This window comes from Ambystoma mexicanum, chromosome 3p, assembly GCF_040938575.1.
Source record: "Ambystoma mexicanum isolate Mex_15411 chromosome 3p, UKY_AmexF1_1, whole genome shotgun sequence".
Lineage (NCBI taxonomy): Eukaryota > Metazoa > Chordata > Amphibia > Caudata > Ambystomatidae > Ambystoma > Ambystoma mexicanum.
Window position 1 is genome coordinate 755,901,135 of NC_090925.1, and position 21,162 is coordinate 755,922,296.

General features: G+C 46.9%; 1 protein-coding gene across 2 annotated transcripts in view; it reads right to left on the bottom strand.

Moving 5' to 3' along the window:
* LOC138580810 (cytospin-A-like) overlaps positions 1 to 21,162 on the bottom strand; it is a 437,746-nt gene that overhangs the window by 344,738 nt on the left and 71,846 nt on the right. The window contains exon 1 of one of the 2 annotated variants that reach the window (XM_069651663.1): positions 9,369 to 9,496. The exons of the other annotated variant lie outside the window; for it this stretch is intronic. The gene's annotated coding sequence lies outside the window, so the exon portion shown is untranslated. Of the gene's footprint in view, positions 1 to 9,368; positions 9,497 to 21,162 lie in introns of those variants that run through there. 2 annotated transcript variants of the gene reach the window in all.

The following is a 21,162-nucleotide window of genomic DNA, read 5'->3' on the forward strand; positions in this document are numbered from 1 at the left end:
TGAAAAAGTGTGCGGGGGTGGGGCGACTCCGTCCACCCGTGTGTACCCTCGACTTGATCCATGAATTCAGGCCAGAAGAACACACACAGGCCAAGCAAATAAGAGCCTCAAACGCACAAATGACGGCTGTGCAAAGGAGCACCTTTAAGGCTCCTGGAAAGTGTTATTTGCCCTATTGGGGGTAGGGGGGTCACCAATTAGGGGGGCAAAGCAGCCAATAGGTGGGCAATCCCCCCCCCCCTAGTCCTCCCTCTAGGGACACCTATGCTGCTTCCTCACCCTATCCCAATAACAGGAACTATAGTAGCAGGGGGCGAAATTGGGATTGCTTGACCAGGAGCAAAATGCAGCTCTTGGGTATCGGGCATTACCTGTTAGGCAGGAGCTACGCCAGGGGAGCCAGAAGCTAGTACATCTTGCACAGCAAATGTAACTTTTGTGTGAGAAGCCAACTAACTTTTTGTCCATTTATATATTATCCAACATGCTTTAAATATCTCTTGTGTGTGTACTTTGTTTTCTTTTATACACATAACATACATAGTTAATACTATATAGCAATGTTTGTATAGCACCACTTGCCTGGAGCAGAATAGCTCCCAGCAATTTCAAACCCTGTAGTAGGGACGGACTGCGAGCATGGGGCGAGCCTTCTGGTCTCCTTCCTCATCTAAAATAGGAAGAGGACAAGGCCGCTCTGGCACCCTCCACATCATCACAGAATGCTCACTTCCCCACTAAGACCGGAGATGAGATGCCCCTCCTCCCCAATCCCAACAGAGCGATTCATCATTTCTTCCCACTCCAAACACACTCTTTTTAGGAAGACTGAAGGGATTTTTCCTGGTCTAAAAGGATGACTTTAGAGACCTTCCTGGGGTCATCTGATGATCATCGAACTACACTAGAAATCATTCCCACAGCATCACGCTGTTAAAGTCATCAGCAAATGTCTCAGAATGGTGGGTGAGGATTTGGGGATGAGCTTAGGATGAGTTAATGAATATACTAACATCATCCCAAAAATGTTGTTTCAGATGCTTTTAAGATGACTTGCTGATCACTTCAAAAGATTGCAAGTTTGTCCCTGATGATTTGGGGATGACCTGCTGATTACTTCAGTACATCAGAGTTTTAGGATGATTTGCAGACTAATACAGATTGTCATTCCACTTTTGCTTAGTTGCACTTGTGCTGAATGACCTCCAATGTGGCAAAGGTAAAGCTTGAGACTATGTTGGGCCGAAGTGGAAGCCAGAGGCCTAAGCATAACATGCACCCCCTGGGTGAGAATCCTTTGCTATCCCAGTGAAAAGCAGGAACCCAGCACCCTCACAATCAATATATTTCTATGCTGACTGCACCAATATATGCCAGTTTTCACATGTATTCATTCACACAGTATTCATGTTTGCTTTGCGCATCATCAGACAATCCAGAAATCAATTCAACAATCAACAACCATAACCAAAAGAACCTCCAGAATAACAAACAAAAAAAAAGAAATCACATAGGATCCAAAAAAGAAAGAAGCAATAAACAAACAGAACCACAAAGTCCCATCAACCAAGGTCTCAACTAACCACAACCTACCAAATACAAGCAACAACAAACCACAAACAGCAAAGAGTAAACCCAAAAGACCAGGAAAAAAGACTAATTGAAAGAGGACGCCCACTCAAAGGAACACAACCCACACATCATGCCTCGCCACACGAAAGACAAAGAAGCCAGAACAGACATCAGAAGTAATAAGAAAACCCAAACCACTCGGGAAGGCACCGACCAGCATAATCCCACAACCAATGTTCCCTCTAAGCTGTGCACATGTGCGCTTGCCCAGCTTCTTTCTGGGTGCCGCTCAGAAGAATTTTAGCAGCGCACACAGAAAATTCCCACCTATTCAAAAAGATGTAATAAGGGACAAGTCACAGCAGCTACCTAATATTTGCTTTCTCTCAAAATTAAGCTAAATTATGCTAACTATTCTTTATATTCTGGTCTAACCTTTTCACATTGACCTACTATAAAAGTCTGACCTTAAAAATCTAAAAACTCTAAAAACCGAATACACTGACAAGAGGTTAAAATATGAAAAAGTGGCTCCATGAACAGAACATATAACAAAGATATGCCTGCACACATTAACCAAATTATCGTCCCTCCACACTTATGACTCCTAAACTTGATTCTACCACATGACTCGAACTCCGCCCAAGGCCACATACAGATATTACCAGACAACCTGGAATCTGCCTACCTTAGCCCTGCAAAAGGTTACCAGACAAGATGCTAGTCTTGTTTTGTTTGTTATAAAAAGAATGACGTTATAGCACATGAATTTCTGTTACTCATGGTGCCTTAGCAAAAGCATTACTCACACTATGTAACCCAAGTTTCAACTCAAATATTGGATACTGACTAAGTAAGCAGGCTACTACAATGTGTAACCTCATCCCAGATTTCCTATTCTTTCTACATGTGTCACAATGCACTTTGAAAAGCCCCCCTTGCAAGTTAACACATTATAAAACTAAAATATTAATTTGCCCTGTAAGGATTTTGAGTAGGCAAATGTCATGCTTAGCGTCTCCTACTTTAGCATTGCTGACATTACCCTATAAGTGGAGAGCAACATTGCAATGTCATTTACTTGGCCTGCAAGGGATAATTGGTATGGACTCTTCCAGGCATTATTCATATATAAAATTAGTGCAACAATATTCAGATAACTAGAATGTTTTTCACACAATCTGCAACCTTTCAAAATGTTCAGAGTTCCATGGAGCATAGACCTTAACAAATTATATGCTAACTCACTGCCATACAAAAATTATTTAACTGAGCACTTGTATAATCCTACCCAACAATCGAAAGGTGGGGTATGTTGCAAACAATCTTGCATGTACTTCATAGTAAATGTGCACATGCAGATTTATGACATTTTCTTATACTCCACATTATTTCATTATGAGGCCTTAAATTGGATTTGCTTGCAAAGCAATGCGGGTATGCAAATATCCCAGTTAAGCGTTTTACTGCTACAATCCCTCACTTTTTACAGAGCCCTGTCAACTAATATTGGAGGCTAGTACAGGAGCCAGGGAGGGGACCGGTTGGAAGGGAACAGGAGAACACTCCCTTGGGGTGAAGTACAAATCAGCAACTTTCAAAAACCAAATCAGATGTTTTGGCAGTACAGTACAGTGAAGGAAATGTTTGTTTGCTAAAGGATATGAAACTATATTAATAGTCTAGGAAAGTGAACCTTTTATTTTTGTCTTTGAGCTGCTAATGGCTTTTCAATAATCACTTGTTTACATTGATTGCCTCTAGCATCCCATGCATCGTGTTCAACTGATGACAATGAATTTCAGAGGAGGGATCCCTAGTTAAAGTAGAAGCTACTCCATATGCTGTACCTGTGAGCATTGCTACTGTTGACTTAAAGGGTAAATATATGTAATTTTCTTCAACAGGGCACCAGAAGAAACCTCAGTAAGGCTCTTGTTCATTTTTGTCTAGCAAGGGTGGGCAAAACTATAATGTGTATTATGTGCCCTGTATTTTCACTTCCTATGTCAGGGTTACAAGCAGGGCTCGGATACAATTTTACTCCATACTTGGAATCAAAAGATTTTTCACAGAGTAAGAAAGTATTTGGCTTCGCCAGTAGGGATATTTCATGCTTATTAAAATATGTTCTTTCCTCTTGAGATCGGGCAGTAATATTCGAGTTTCTACCAATGCACTGCTCTGTCGGCCATTGATTCGAAAAGAGATCAGTGGAACTCTGTGGGTAGAAGCAGGGGCTAGATTCCTATATGTTCATGGCTTCCTATTTTGGTTCGGCACATTGCTCTGTTTTTAGGGAATAAAATGGCTGGTGCATATGCCTCCTAGCTGTAAGGCCGGTTTTGAGTAAATGTCACAACTCGCAGACCAACATAACGTGGATAGTGAGCAGAGGCCCAGGAATTCTGATCATCATATTCTGTGGTGCAGTTATTCTGATGCAATTATCGTCCTTACACAAAATATGAAAGGCATTTTCTCCTGGCCCTTGAATTACTCCATTAAAGTGGCACATGCACTCTTATTGGCATGTTTTCTGACACATTCCTTTCAGTTACATTTATTCAATTTGAAAAAATTGCAGAATGTCTGAATTTTTTGACAGCCACATCAGTGATTAGCAATACTTTTTTTTGTCATAAACATGAGATGTTTCCCAATGGCATTAAGCACTTTATATATTTTCTCTGAGCAGTGCTGACAAATGAATAGCCACCACTAAACCCATTGTTTATCCTGAGCCTGCAAAGCTTTTTTTGTGCAAACACGTTCTCTCTGCGGAGGAGTACTATTGTTAGGTACTATGGCCTATCTTGAAGTCTTGTACCGGTTGATGATTTGTAAAGAATTGCAGTTATTGGGAAGGGGAAATTGCCTTCCAAACTCTTCGGAGATGGTATCTCACTAGCTACGCATGCTCAAAAAAGTGGCTTAAATCATTCAGTTGCGCACATGGAAAATAATGTGCGCACAAAGAAAAATAATTTCTGCACTTGGAGAAAAATAATTAGAAGGAACATTGCCCACAACCCCAATAAAACGACACTAAACATCCCAGATGGCCCAAGAAGACATACAAATAACAGAGCACAGACAGACTACATTGTTCGCTACCTGTGCACATATGACATGGTAAACAAAAATGGCACAGCAACAATCAACCGACAGTCAACAAGCATCACAAATACAGACCCAACCAGAACACCAAACGGAACACAACTAATAAACCATCCCAACCAGGTCTCCCCCATGGACATTACCCCAACCAGAACAAGGGACAAGTTAGAATCCATCACACTCTACACCCCCCCCCTACATCACCAAGACTGGATCAACAGAGGGGCAGCTGTATAAACCACCCGGAACGAACCGGAACCAATGAACCCCACCATAAACCTTATCAGTCTACTTGACAAAGAGCGGTTCCAGATCCCTTCTCTTAACCGGGAAATTAAACCCCCCAATGTTTAGGGAGATCACCCGAAGCACTTCCCTCTTTCCCAGGGTCGTCCTACCCTGTGGCTCGCACCAATGATGAGTGGCTGCCGTGGAGATCTCCACCCCCGCCCCCTTAATCCCCTTCTCCCTTCACCTTCCCACCATCCTCTGGGTGGGATCAACCAGCCTCTAGCTCCTCCCAAACCATCATCTCTGGAATTGAGCCAGAGTAACAACCCAGAGTAAACTTCTGCGGGTCCCCCTAGACCCATGTAGATAAAAGACATCCTGTACCACAATACCTCGTTTGGTGGTAGAGCAATGAACGCTCTGCGGCTCTAGTCTGCAAAACATCTAATTGCCCCCTAATCAGCAAATATTCCCTTTGCAGCATACTCCCTGCGTTATTTGACATTTGAGCCATTATTTGTTTAGGTTTAGCTTCCAATTCCTCCAGTAAGAGACCCAGTTGTTTGTCCCTTTGGCCCTTCATTGAGATGAGCTCCACACTCAATGTAGCCTTAAATGCATCCCACACCACCTGGTCGTACACCCTCTGTTGCGTTAAGTGCAAAGTAACCAAGATTTTATTCTTTATGTCCTCCCATAGGACTCCATCCTTAAGGATGTGGGTAGGGAACTTCTATCGCCACATGCCTGGTTCGTTCTGCCACATATTTATGGTAATCGTTATGGGCGAATGGTCTGACAGGGCGATTACTCCGAGCTATAGCCCTGGAACCCTACCCAATAGTGACCTTGAAATCCAAGAGTGATCTTTCCTTGAGAAGGAGCTATGTACGTGGGAATAAAATGTGTAGCCCCCCCCCCCGCAGTTCCCTCCAGTCTTCTACCAACGCCAATTGGGCCATGTGTTTGTTTTCATTGATCTCGCAGGAACTTCTTCTCTTTGGGGAGGTGACAGCGTAAAAAATAAATGCCCACAAGTCAAGAGTTATAAAACATGACAGCCCCTTTAGAAAAAAGTTCAAGAATTGCGGTGTGTGGAAACCAGCATTAGATATTTGGTGGTCCAGATTACTGGCTTGCTGGGTGCTCTTTACCGTGCTAACTAACTGCCTTTAGCGGAAAAGCTGCACCAGCTGCTGGCAGAATGGGTGCTCTTATCAATATCCTGGATGGGGAGGATACATGCCCTTAAAATGGCAATTTTGGCAAATACCCTGTTCCATTTCACTGACCCTGCCAGTGGGGGTTCCCCAAGGTTTCTTCAGGATCCTTCAAAAACATGTGAGGTCATTTATTTGGAACCGCTAGAGCGCAAGGGTAGCTATGCAGATGCTAATGTCTCCGAGAAGCAAGGGAGGGCTGTGAGCGCAAACTTCCACCTCCCTTTCCTTGCGGCTCAAATCAGAGTGATCCGGGATTGGTTCAGAGGCGATCGCGTGAATGTCTGGTGTCGAATGGACAAAGCGGTGATGGGCTCGCCACTGGACAAGGTGTTGTGGTGATCCAAGGGGGATAGACCTGTAAACATGTACCGTAGCAGGATAGGGGCCCTAGTGGGGGACTCGTGGGATGAGCTGGTGTGGGGGGGTGAACTTGACAACCTTCCCCGCCCCGCTGACGTTGCCGTTTAGGAATCCCCAGTTCACACCGGGTATGGAAAGGGGTGCGATTAATGTGTGGGAGGCGGCAGGGTGCCGCAAACTACGTGGCATGTTCTCGGATCGGGACATTAAATCCTTTGCACAGTGCAAGTAGGACTTTGGGCTAGATGAGGGGGAGAGGTACTGCTGCTCTCAACTGTGGCACAGGCTTATGACCCCAATGGTCAGGTCAGCAGCCACCAGGGATTTCACGCCCTTTGAACGGTTCGTAGCGATGGACACAGGGACAGGCATTTGGTAAGCGCATTATATGGGATTATAGCAGAAGGTCCAAGGAGCCAGGCATGGCACCATATGGAGCAGTGGGGAAACTGCAGTGGGGCAGCCGCAGGCGGGGGAACTTTGGACTCACTTTTGGGCAGATATCCCCACGCTTATGCAGGCCATCCAGATTCAGGAGATGTGGGTTAAGATAATGGTACAACGGCATCTCACTCCAGAAAAACTACATCAATTCTACCCAAATGCATCAGCGCTCTGCTGATGAGGATGTGGTGAACTGGGATTGTAGAAGCATATCTGGTGGTAATGCCCAGTCATACAGCCTTATTGGACCATGATCCGTGCAGCAATGAATAGTATTTTTGGGAGTCAGATGCCAGACAACATAGGGATGGTCATCCTGGGAATGGGCAGGGTTCTGGAAACTCTACCCTCAAAATCTCAAAGAAAGACATACGTCATCCTGATAGTGGCAGGAACGCTTGTGGTGGCACACAAAAGGAAACAAAAAGCTGCCCCCACAAACACAAATGGGTTAGTAAAATCTGGAACTTTGGGGCACTGGAGTGGGTGACCTATTCGATTCAAGGGGATCACCAAAGGTTTCTCTCAGACTGGGATATTGTCCTGCATTACCTGCAGCGGGACTCACGGGCCGCATGGTGCCCGAGGAAAATGAGATTGCTGGGGCTGGTGCGAGTACTCGCTCCACTTGGGGAAGACGCCTTCACAGGAAGCGGGGAGTAGATATGGCTGAAGTTTCTAGGGGAGGCGAGGACTATGGTGGGGGGTTCTCAAACGGTGCAAGGACCCATACAACCACTGGCGACAGAGCTAGACACTCACAGAAACTTGGTACCGGGAGCCATCTACAGAGTTTATGGAGTCCCGACGGTGGGGAGGACAGGACTGCGTGTGTTGTTGGTTACATATGTTGGGATTGGAGGGTTTGGAGGGGGGGAGTTACATGTGTTCTTACTGTTGAAAATGATTTTTTTTTTAAGTGCTTTGTTACTGTACTGCCCTCACCAGCCAAAATCAGCCCCCTGATCCAACACAAACACACCCACACAAATTTGTTGACTCAACATTCACTCGCTTATTCACACACAGCATTCACTCACTCATTGCATGAGAGGATCAGAAGTGACCTTCCCATACATTTTATATCCCCCTGCACCTGTTCCAAATAGGCACAGGGAAATGTCCCCCCCCCCCCATGTGCTTTGAAAAGTGCACCTCTTGTGAAAATCGGGATCTACTTGAAAATGGCCAGAACCCCCTTTCCACCCTCTGCCTTACGCAGTTGTGCATTTGGTGGGAATAGAGCAGCTCAATTTGAACAACTATGATGCACACATTTAAATGTCTTTTGTGCATGGTTCACCGCCCTTTTGCACCAAACACGTTTTGAAAATCTTGGCACAATGGTTCATCCCTACTTATCACCTTTACACTGTACGTTCATTTTAGAGAGTGCGGTTCGAGGTGTCAGAGGGGAATTAGGAATGGGAAAGGACACAGGAGAAGGAAATGGTGCATGGGGGTTTTACTGTTTCTGCAGTCTTTAACCCCAGATTTGCTCATAAGTAGGTATTGTTAAATATAATTAGCTCCAAAGCAGATACTGCGACTGGAATCGCTAGCCCCAACGTATGTACTGTGCATGAGATAATTCAGGTATTGTGTCATATGTAACTGATTAGCAGGTACTGTATAACGTCATTAGTTCCAGGCAGGTACTGTGTCTGGAATCGGTACCCCAGTTCCGGTAATGTGTTTGTAATTATTTGCCCCAGTGCGGCTATTGTCAGGTGTAGCTGATGAGCAGGTATGTATCAGAAGTCTTTGCTCCAGAGCAGGTATTGTGTCTGCACTCATTCGCTCCAGGCAGAGGATGTGATGGGCCTTTACCATTAGCATTAAAGAAGGTAGTGTCTGCTGATATTTATCGGGGTGCTGTTTGTGTCTGCATCCATTAGACCTGGAACAGACACTGTTCCTGCAGTTATTATCCAAAGAAGGGTCATTAACCCAGAGAAAAAAAAATCCCGGATCTATAGCCATTAGCCCTGGGGAATCATTACTTTCAGAGTAGGCACTGGAACTGGAGGCAGTACACGTCTGCATTCGCGGTTTTATATATAGTCACTTACACCAGACCACGCTCTGTGTAGTAGTAGCAGCACAGCCTTTACTGCGTCTGGCCCTGCCATCATTCCAGAGCCTGAACTGTACCGTAAACGAGCTTCGGGGCAGCTACTGTGTCTAAAATACCAACAGGCTGTCCTGTGTCATTTCAAAACCGCAGGTTTAGAAAGTCACGTACTTGCAGTTTTAAATCTCAACATGTGATAAGTACAATACAACGAATGGCAGCTTCAGCTCTTACTCAAACGTGCATTTCCAGAGGTTGCAAATGGGTGAGAACGATCCAAGTTAATGGATGCTAAAAGAAATGCATATAACATTTACTTCAAGAGCTGGATCGCATGCACTCACCTGATGCTGCCTGGAAACTGAAAAGGCGAGTCCGCGAGAACTTTATCTTGCTGACAGTTTTGAGCTGTCAGTGTGGGATGTCCGGGGGAGGCCTTATGTTGATTTCATTATACATTGCAAGACACATTTAAAGTCCTTATGAGACCCGATAGCATGGTGTGTTGGTTTAAAAGTGTGCCGACACTGAAATGCCTTTAAGGCGTCATGACGTTTATCACGCATTTCTGAAATGCAGATTATCATGGAGGAAGGAGGACTTCATGCCGTGCACGGGCAGGCATTTATTATTGTGCATTTATAAGGCGCTTCTACATGTCGGAAGCGTGTCGAAGCGCCACGTATATTTAGGTGCCGGTGGGTTTGTTTTTCCGATTTTGGTTGCAGCAACAGCGTCTTTTTGTGTCTTCTTGGCTAGTAAGTAGTATTCCCAACCCCGGCTCCCTGCGCCCCGCCCCCTAATAGAAGTGATTTATGGCCGTGCAGCGAACGCCGAGGGAATTTCAGAGGCAATTGTTTTTTTTGCAAATTCGGCTGCCAGCAAGTTGGATTTGCATGTTTTCCACCTCCAAATGGCAGTGGCTTTTTGCTGTATTCACAGGCTTGCATCACTGAGTTTCTACAACTACAGTGTATACGCATCTTACTTCACCCTTATCTGCACAACACAGGTTTTCACCGTTTGTACAGCAAAGAACTCACCCAGTTGGAAATTAAGCCCCATGTTAATCCCGTTTTTACCACAGCTGCAGGCCTGCTTTTCTTCACTGCTGCACAGGCTGACGCCCTCGTGTGCCGGGTTATATGCCTCCACCGGAAAGGGGGTAACGAGTGCGGCAGCAGCCGGGGAAGGGGTAGGAGCCGATTGTGACATGTGGCACATGCCACAGCGTGCCACAGCATGCCACCAATCTCTGGACTGGCTGATGGAAAATGTGCAGTTTTAAGGAGTTCAAACATATTGTATAAGTGAAAAATACCCTCTCAATCATTGTGGGATTGTTTTAAATTGAAACACTTTCAGCAAATGCATAGTTTAAGTACTTATCATGCCACAGCATGTCACCAATCTCGGTACTAGCTGATGTCAAATTTGCTGTTTAAATGACTTTTAAGACATTAAACGAGTAAAAAGCCTCACAATCCTTTTGCGATGTTAATAAATCAAATAAAAAAAGAAAATGTGGATTCTGACAGCTGCCTAGAACTTTCAACCTCATGCACTGTAGTCTGCAGTTCTATAGTTGCACCAAGCTTTATAGTGGAAATCTCTGGTGCTAGTTCTTATGACCTATTCAAACAGCAGGACCCGACAGTGCCTTTTCAGTGTCAATTCTAATGTGGCATGCCACCTAGATATGTCTTATATCTCCTTCAAATCAGTGTTTTCATTGCTTCAAAATTACTTCAGGCATCTCACCTCTTAGTCTCTTGTCTTATGTTGGCAATTGAATGTTTGGAAGCACTTGGAACTCCAGCATGCCACAGCATGTCACCCCTCTCGGGACTAGCTGTTGTCAAATTTACTGTTTAAATGACTTTTAAGACATTAAACAAGTGAGTAAAAAGCCTCACAATCCTTTTGCGATGTTAATAAATCAAATAAAAAAAAGAAAATGTGGATTCTGACAGCTGCCTAGAACTTTCAACCTCATGCACTGTAGTCTGCAGTTCTACAGTTGCACCAACGCTTTATAGTGGAAATTTCTGGTGCTAGTTCTTATGACCTATTCAAACAGCAGGACCCCGACAGTGCCTTTTCAGTGTCAATTCTAACGTGGCATGCCACCTAGATAGGTCTTATATCTCCTTCAAATCAGTGTTTTCATTGCTTCAAAATTACTTCAGGCATCTCACCTCTTAGTCTCTTGTCTTATGTTTGATACCTTTCAGCAATTGAATGTTTGGAAGCACTTGGAACTCCAGCATGCCACAGCATGTCACCCCTCTCGGGACTAGCTTATGCCAAATTTACTGTTTAAAGGACTTTTAAGACATTATACAAGTGAGTAAAAAGCCTCACAATCCTTTTGCGATGTTAATAAATCAAATAAAAAAAAATAATGTGTATTCTGTCAGCTGCCTAGAACTTTCAACCTCATGCACTGTAGTCTGAAATTCTACAGTTGCACCAACGTTTTACATGGGAAATATTTGGTCTCTTGTCTTATGTTTCATACCTTTCAGCAACTGAATGTTTGAAAGCACTTGGAACTCCAGCATGCACAGCATGTCACCCCTCTCGGGGTTAGAAGAATTTGGCTAGGTGAAAAGTTAGACAAATGTTTAGGGAAGGACCAGCCTTCAAAGAGGGGAAAGTTTCACAAACTTTCTCTGTGGTCGAAAAGATTTCCGGACCACGTTTGCACAGTACCTTTAAAGTTAAGAAGAGCTGTATGCCTATTGAGGGATGCCTATCTAGCAGTACCCATTCCTGAGATGCACCAGCAATTTTCAGAATTCCTCTGGTGATGGCAAAGGTGAGAGTTTATGCGTCTCCCTTTTCGGGCTAACTTCAGCACAGTGGTGCTTCACAAAGCTACTCAAGAGTCAGACTGATTTTATAAATCGAGGATATTTGTCTCATGGCGCAGGATCCAATGCGGCTGCCAGAGCAAATGGTCCCAATGACGGGTCTCCTAGAGAAACTGGGGTTTCTCATCAATTGGGAGAAATCCGACACCAGGCCACAGCAGAGAATGGAGTTCCTGCGGTTTATCACAGACTCAAAGCTGGGGCACTGTCTCTGCCCCTGTAGAAAATGAATGACCCTTTGAAACATCACAGTATTGACTTTCCATTAAAGACTAAACTTTACTCGACAGTCTTATGTTTGCTCAATCACCTCTTCTGTTTAAAAGTTCTTTTAACTAACTGATCAATTTCCCATCAATCATATGTTAAAACAAGTTGCATTCGTCAGTAATTTTACAGTCACTTATCTAAGAAGGAATCTGCTGAACCTCCAAGGGAACCTGACAGCAGGTGCGGACACTAAACAGGCAGACAACACACGGCGGATCCCTGCTGGAGTTGAAGGCGGTTCTTCGCTATATCCAGTTCGAGATGGAGTCATTCATTACGAAGCTACAGCGAGACAGTGAAAGAAAGAGGAATTGGGGATGAGGAATTGTGAGGTGATAGGACCATAACGTTGTGATTCATGGACTAGGACAAGTGTCATGCCTGTGGGCAATAGAGTTTCAAACTGCAAAGAATACATTGACAGAAAAGGTTTTTTTTTTTGTTTAATGTTTTTTTTCCTTTTTAAGATTGCTGCTTGAGTTTCAATAAAGAAGAGTATGCATAATACGAGCCTCTGTGTCTTTAATAGAATCATGACTTTCCTAAAAGAAAGTATTGACAATCTGGACTCTACCACAGTACCAACTGCCTCAATGGAGTTTACCATTAGACAGCATTTCTGGCTAGTCCCTTTTTTCTGGCAATGTATTCCATATCGTGTCATGGAGTGCCCCCTACATTTCTCTGTCAACAGAGCTGCCAAGTGTCCCTAAAATCGTGGGTGTCTCTAGCAAAAGGAGACGGACACCTGCAGTCTCATATTTGAGCAGGATTTTCTTTCTACATTTGCAAAGATCTTCAGCTGTGCCTCAGACAGTCCCTTTGTTTGTGGCAACACTGGGTTGAAGTAAGTAACACACTGCTGAACACAGCACTCAACAGCACATGCTGGTCTGACTTGGGCTAAGCTGTGTCCTGTACTCCTCGACTGCTGAATCTCCAGCTGATCTCAGTGGCAACTTTGGATACAGAGGGATAAATGGGATAGATAAGATGATCATGTGTGTAGTTTCAGCACAGGTGGTGTGCGAGAGGCTACACAACCCATGTGAGGGTCTGACATATATATTCTGGCACACAAACATGACTGTAGTGTCTGACAGGACATATTCTTGCTTTGCTTCTAAATATTATTAGAAACCACATCCTGCAGTCTCATATGAAGCACAGTTTAGGGTTTCTAAGCCAGATCTTTCGTTTTTTAATGTTACATCAGGAAAGGAGAGGACCTTGCAATTCTCTTATTGATTTCATGTGCAAGTTCATCACTACCAGGTCGGTGCTGCAGACCCCAGTCAATGTCAAGGGATAGGCTTCACGGAGGGACTACTTCACCTTAATGTCTACTTTCCTTAAGCCTCAGCCGAGGAAAATCCAGACACTTCCCAACAGACTGGTCGCTGTGGCTCATATGTCTCACACTGCCCGACCTCTATTGTCCTTCAAAGGCATGCATGAAATGGACAACTGCCCTCAGGGCCACAGCTTTATGGAAGAAATGGCAGCAATTATATGGCTTTTCCCCTAGTCCATGTTGGCAAGAGAGTAACAAAATTCTTATACTGCAGGCCCATGTGAAATATAGCTTTCTCTTAAAATCTATGTATCATATGTTTGTCCTTCTGTAGGCTGTTGATTTCTTGGAGTCATAGATGTGTGTGATGTGTTGCATTTTGATAAGTTGTTCATTTTGTGAGGCCCATTGCTTCCGATTCACATTTTAAATGTTACTGTGTGGGATCTCAGCAGTTGGTCAAAGAATAGAAGAAAAGCATGACAGGGTTTAGTTAAAAGCAATATTTCCAGAGACACATGGGCTAGATGGAGCCTGGGGTCCCCTGCTATATTAAACAGGCCAGGCATTTCAGGAGACACATGAAGGAAGGCCCTTTACCCTGGAATAGGGGGTGCAGAGAGTGGGGGCTCCCAAAGCATTGATACGAACAGAAATGCGACATTCACAAATAGAGTGTGAGGTGTACCTTGGTCTGTTGTAGTGTCGTCGTGTCCACCTTTACATTTTTCATCACCCTATCATGATCGTGATGGACCCAAAACCCCTACTCCCAATTTTCCAAGGGTCATTTCTGCGCACACCACTCCCATTAGAGCACTTGATTGCAACTAGATTACATGGTCACTGTCCATTTCAATGCAGTGGCTGGCAACCCCATGGTCTACCTGCTGGGTTATCCAGGTCTTCGGCGTCGACATCGGAGGCAGTGGAAGTTGAGGCGAAAGCTCTGGTTAGCATGGTCAGATCGATGACTCCTCTAAAATATTTATCACTTTGATTGTCCTGCTGCTATTTAAATTCGTTATCAGCTGTGTGCACATCGTGATTGTCCTGCTGGTGTTTAAATTCATTTTCAGCTATGTGCACATCTTGATTGTCCTGCTGTTTAAATTCGCTTTTATCTGTGTGCACATCTTGATTGTCCTGCTGCTTTTTAAATTTGTTTTCAGCTGTGTGCCCATCTTGATTGTCCTGCTCCTGTTTACATTTGTTTTTAGCTGTGTGCATAACCTGCTTTTCATGAGAATATGTTAACAAGTCCACCCCTCTGTACTCTGTCTAGTCTGCTACCGGTTCCCTCACCCTTCCTAAGTCCCATTGTCCCTCTGTGCTGTTATTCCCCTCAGCCATACACCCACTACGTCCCCTTCCTCGGCGTGTACACTGTTTTTCTGTGCATATTACCTCCCCCAGCTCCCATTGTTTTTCTCCCAGTCTTGTTCCCTGTCTCCCCCCCTCTACCTTCTGCTCTCGCTGCACCTCTCTGGCCTCAGCCTGGTTAAGTGTACCTCACTCTCTGCAGTTTGCTCTGGCGCTATCTATCTCTCCTATCTTCTCAAGCTGCTTCTCTATCTCTTATCCTTCACCCCTTACTAAGTCTGTCAGGAAGAACCTCAAGAAGGACATACTGAGCTCTACCCCAGGCCTTCCAATTGCAGTCACCTACGTCATTGCCTCTGTCAGAGAGACTCTCACAGACATACTCTGTCGTTCCCTCACCTGTCCTATGGACTCTCCATATGATTGCTCTTCTCTCTCCTTTCTCTTCTTTGCCCATCAATGGTGGCACCCGCTGCGAGGTCTTTCTTGCCCTCTCCACCTCCAGGGGCATCATCAATGTCTACTGCAATGGTACCATCACGGTCCAGGGTCCTCAAACCAACCTTCTACTCTTTCATAGGCTCCTCCCCCGCCTTATCAACCTCCCTCCACCTTTTGCAACAGCTCCTTCAGCTGCCCTGGCTCCCATGCCAGCTGTGCCCACCTTGGCTCCCTTGCCACCTCCTAACCACCCTTCTACCCTCGCCATGGCTTTCTTGCCACCACCCCACACATTGACAACCCCATCTGCCTTCTCCTCTTGGGTGAACCAGTCACCCACTAACACTGTATCTGGGGCTCCCTTGCCCCCTGTGGTGCCTCCCGCCTCACCCATTATGGTCCTGGCTCCCTTACCGGCCATGGCTTTTCTGCCCCCTTCCACCTCTGCCCTCAGGTACTATCATCACTTAGGGGGGCCCACTGTCCCCTGCTCCCCCCGTAAGTCTTTCACTGATTGCAATCTGCTCCACATTGCCATGGTAAGCACTCGCTCAGCTGTCAAACACTCCTCTGACATCTGCAACCTCCTTGATCTCCTGGATTGGGATGTTCTTGCCATCACTGAAACCTGGTTCAAGGATTGCTCTGTCACAAGTTTTGACACACTTCTCCCAGAAGGCTACACAATACTCCCTCTTCCTAGACCAAACAGACCAGGTGGGGGAGTAGCATTGATCTTCCCTGAGTGTATCCCTGTGTCTGTCATTGCCACTCAGGCCTACTCATCCTTTGAGTGCCTGATCTACAGGCTGTCCCTCACTCCAAGCTCTTCACTGCTGCTGTCCACCTTCCATCGGCCACCTTGTCAGCCCCCCCTCTTCCTTTCGTAATGGGCTGACCTGGCCTCCTCTCTCCTTTCCTCCTCTTCTCATCTCTTCCTACTAGGTGATCCCAACATCCATCTCGACTCACCGGATTCCTTAAGACCTTTTATTTAACCTTTGGGACTCTCCCTTTCTTTCTATTTTACCGTCTGGCCCAACGCACAGCGCTGGCCACACCTTGGATGCTCTCTTCTCAACTGACATTCCGCTATCTAGCCCTCTCACTACTTCTCTCTCCTGGACTGATCATTTTCTCCTCTCTTCTCACTTGAAGCTCTCTTCTCCCGCTGCATAGGTAAGCCCGGCACTGCCTCCCGTCTACAAGGTCATCTGACCCATGAAAAGAGTCTCAGTAGCTGCCTTTGCCTCCACCTATTATGCTCCTTCTACTCCTACGACTGACTCCCACCCTGCCACAGCCCTCAAACTTTAGCCTCTCTGGTTCCAATACTCTTTATATTCTTGCCTCTGTCATGAGGGTACGACTGAAGCCTACCAAAAAGTGCAACTCTTGGTATGACTCCAAATCAGCTTCCGTTAAACACAAGAGCAGTGCAGCCAAATGGAAATGGGATTCCTCTGGCGCACCCTCTGACAAACTGGCCTGCCGCCTCCTCCAAAGGCAGTATAGACTCTGCATCTGCTCCCAGAAAAGAGTCTTTATACAAGCCCGCATCTCTGCGGTATCCAATAACACAGACACACTTTTCAAAGTCTACAAGGAATTAGCCAACCCTACCGCAGCCTCCTCCACCACCTCACACCACCACCTTGCACCATCCACCACACATGACACAAAGTCAGGCACGCACACAGTGTCAATGAAAGGGAAGGGGCGCCTGAAAGCAGACATGGATGCGTGTCAAAGGGCAAAATAACACATACTGCATAGCACCTGCATCACACACAAGCATGTGACTGGAATAGTCCTTCCACAAACATGACTGATGCCAATACACAGATAGCACGTAGTATAGCCATACCAGATTGTCAACCAGCCTCAGATGGAAGTTGAATACTACTGACCATGGGCCATGTACAATGCATGTCAGATGACATTTCATGGAATTCCCTATTAGAAAACACACGTGTCACAGGGTGCAACAACGCTAGGGTGTTGTAATACAGTGAGGGCAGGCATACGGATTCAATAATGCTAGGTCACATTGACATCACGCAAGTGAATAGGCATATTGAAGGGGATAACAGGGTTTAGAAGTGTGTGGGTGCAGTGCAGTACATGGGTACGGCCTCAACTACGAATAAAAACACAGATCCAGTAATGTCAATGTCGTGGCCTGATGGCAGTGTAAGGGTAAGTGCCGTCATCATGTGTAAAGTGTTGGTAGTGGTTGTATGGATACAGTAAACCCCACCCCCAAGGGTGGGGGTGGCTCGGAGGCAGTGCATGGGTTTAAATGGTTGCTCAGAGTACTGTGTCGTAGCAGACAGTGTGGGCAGGTGGCAAGTGCATTCTCTCAGTCATCTGGGACTACAGCAGGGGAGAGGAGGACAGAAAGCACAACACATGAAGAAGCATCATAGTGCCTGCAGACACGGAGAAGCTACACCTCCAGTTACATAGAGGCAGGGAGGCTGTACCAGAGGGAGGCCCCAGCTCAACACAGATGTGAACCACAAACTAATTTCCTTGAGGAGCAATTGACCCTGAGGGAGTAAGAAAGGGATGATCAAAGACCATGAGAATGAAGTAAATACTGGAGGTGGAGTTGAAGGAATTACTGGCCCAGGACCCATAGGGACTTGCTAAGAATGCACAGGGTTCAGGAATGAACACTCATAGCCACTGTGAGCCTGTGCCATCATCACAGTCCTAGGGAGACACCTTGCACCAAGCCTAAAGGACTTTTCACACAGTCCAGGACTGGCAGAGTTGCAGAGGGAAGAGTGTAGAATCAGAAATCCTGGTAAAGCCTGTTGCAGTAGTCCATCATAGGAATTAACAGTCCTCTGGAGACAGTGAGCTGCTGAGGGATGGAGAGGAAAGGAAGAATGCCTCTGAGGATGAGCAACTTGCAGGGTGACCTCACAGCGATGTCAGTCATGTGATGATAGAAGGCGACTGTTGAGTGGAAGATCATCACAGGCTATCCGCGACCACAGGTTGGAGCAAGAATAGGGCCAAGAGAGGCTGGACAGAGTGTCATGGAAGGAGGGAGCAGGTGTGGTGATGAGGATTGCCTCTGTGTGGAGCATTTGGTTTGCATGCAGTCTGCATGACAACAAGCACGTATCAGTCCAACATCACATGGGTCACACATGACAGTCATTACAATGTAGCCTGAACTGGCAGACAATCATAACATCACCCAAGCAACATACACATGGCCTATACACACACGCATCACCACTCACCGGACATTCCCTCATATATTGGCAGGTCTCCCACGCCTTGGATCTGCTCCACTGCAATGAAATCACTAGCGATCTCCTCATGTCCAGTAAGTTCATCGTCCTCTGGTGGTGACCCACTGCCAGTCACCATAGTAGAGGCAGACTTTGTAGCCAGCTTGTCTTTTGCTCGGTGTTGGAAGTCATTCCAACACTTCACAACATCACCAGCTGTGCGCCTCTCATAGCCCAAGACGCTAATATGGTCAGCGAGGCACTGCCAGGGGGTCATACGCTGAGCAGGTGTATGTGTGCTCCCTGCCTGCACCAGCATGTCACACCCATGTTCCAACATGTAGTCCACGAGCATCTCCAGTTCCTCATCACAGAAACTCCTCTTTCTCGACGTGTGGGACTCCTTTGCCGTGTCTGGGGTCTTAGCCTGTACTGCTGGAGCATGCTTCTGCTTCTTGTGAGGTGGTGCAGACCCTGAGTGGCGTGTACCGTTCAGGTCAGTAGGGGCTGGAGTACAGGTGGACTGGCCTATGGAATCAGCCACCAATGTAACTACAGGTCAGCTTGCAGGTATCAGTAGCTGGGTGCTGTTGCCAGGACTCTGCGCCACACGTGTCTTGGCCTTAGTGACAAGGGACTTGGCCCCTGAGTCACACTGGGCCGGGACCAATCCATTCCTGGCTGGGTGACCCTGAGACAGGGTTGCGGTTGCTACAGCTGCCCCTGCAGCTTCCAGACCCTGGCCGGTGTGAACAGCAGATGACACTGCTGCTCCAGATCCCCGGGTGCCGGTGCCTGGAACTTGCACAGCACGTGTCTTGGCCTTCGGGACATGGAAATCGGCCATTGAGTCACCCTGTCCCTGTGCCGGGACCACTACCGTCCGGGCTGGCTGACCCTGAGCCTGGGTAGTGGTAGCCGCAGCTTCCACACCCTGGCTGCTCTGGACAGCAGATGGCACTGCTTGTCCAGGACCACGGGTGCTGGGTATGTCAGCAGCTGCTGCATCTCCCTGGCCCGGTTGGGTGTGGGGCATAGTTCTCCCTGCATGGTCCTGCACACCTTGCCCACGTGGACCACCTTGGCCACGTCGCCCACCTTGGCCACCTCTGGCAAGTCGGCCACCTTTGCCTCCCTTCCCACTTGTTGCCCTCCCAGTCATGGCACTGATGGACTAGCACAATGGGAGGTGCAGCCAACAATTGTCCTGGGCAAATGGAGCGAGAGGCCAGGGTACGTGATGAAAAACGTACCACTGTGCTCCAGAAAGGCTCTATGTGAACCCTGGTGAAAAAATAACGGGTCGCGCAATGCTCAGGCACCCGAAAAACAAAAATCAATGTGTACGTGACCCCTCGGTAGCCCACGTTGAGTAAAAAACATCCTGCAGTACACTGTCACCCAGCAACACAAAAAATGTGTACGCGAGGAACACATAGGCTACTATGACCTCGAAAATGGGGTACACGTCACACAGGGGCAACCATAGTGGGAAAAATGTGTGCACGAATCACTGTCCGTCTCGTAGAATGAAAAAAAAAATCACACGTGTGTGTGTGTGCACGTAGGCAACTCCCGCGCCAAAACAAGAAGTACGCACTGCCACAGTAGTGAACTATTTGCGTGTGAACCCACAAAAATATATAGTTCACGCATCCATCCCCACGAAAAGCATGTACAGTGCACTGTTGTCCTACGCAGACCTTTAACCCGATACTGACTGACAACGCTCAACGTCCAGCGCATGTCACGTAACTTACGCGCTTAAGGCCTTTCCTCTGATTACACGCTAACGCGCTGTTTACGCATGTGTGGAGTCACTCTGTTTACGGCTGGCCACGCGAAGAATATGGAAAAACCACGCTCCTGCCTACAAGGCCATTTACCTGCCTCCAACTGCCAAAGCGGCCTCCTACGAGCCATCTGCTGATGCCAGCCCACTCTGTGTGCCTGCTGCCCACATGCCCTGCATTGTGGTGCCTGCTCATCAGCCATTGCCAGAGATGCTGTCGTTGTGACCAACCTCTGCTGATCCTGCAGACTCCTGACTGCAGTACCACCGCTCCACAGCCCAGTCCCAGGACCACCTTGCCCACCCACACCGACCTCAGGGTTTGCCATGTCTGACACCACACCATCTGAGGCAAGTGGCAACCCCCAGCAGAGAGGCAGAGGGCTGTCAGCTTCTCACCCAGGGAAGTTGGCATCCTGGTAGAGCAAGTCCTGGGGCATCATGAAGCCCTCTTCCACGGCCCATCGCAAGTTGGCAATGAAGGACGGAAGAAGATCTAGGCGGACATCGTGGGTGCCATCAATGTAGAGGGGCTGGCACCCCGCGACTACCATCATGTCCACAAGTGCTGGGAAGACTTCAAGTCCAGGACCCACAACAAGGCCCGGTGCGTCATTAAGGCTGGTGATGATCGAGTGAGGTGCCGGGGCCGGTTGACCACCGACGAGATGAGGGTCCTGGAGCCTACCCAGTGCTGTACCCCCAGGTCTTGGAGTTGGTGCTCCATCTGGAGTCGAATGGTTCATGTGTTCCTGTCCACCATTGAGCATGTGCATGTTGACATGTGGCTGGAGTGTGCACCTTGGCCTTATGTCTGGCATGCCTCCTGTACAGATGTCTGTGTGCATGTCCCTGACAGTGCTGCATGAGAGTCCATTCAAGCGTGTCCCA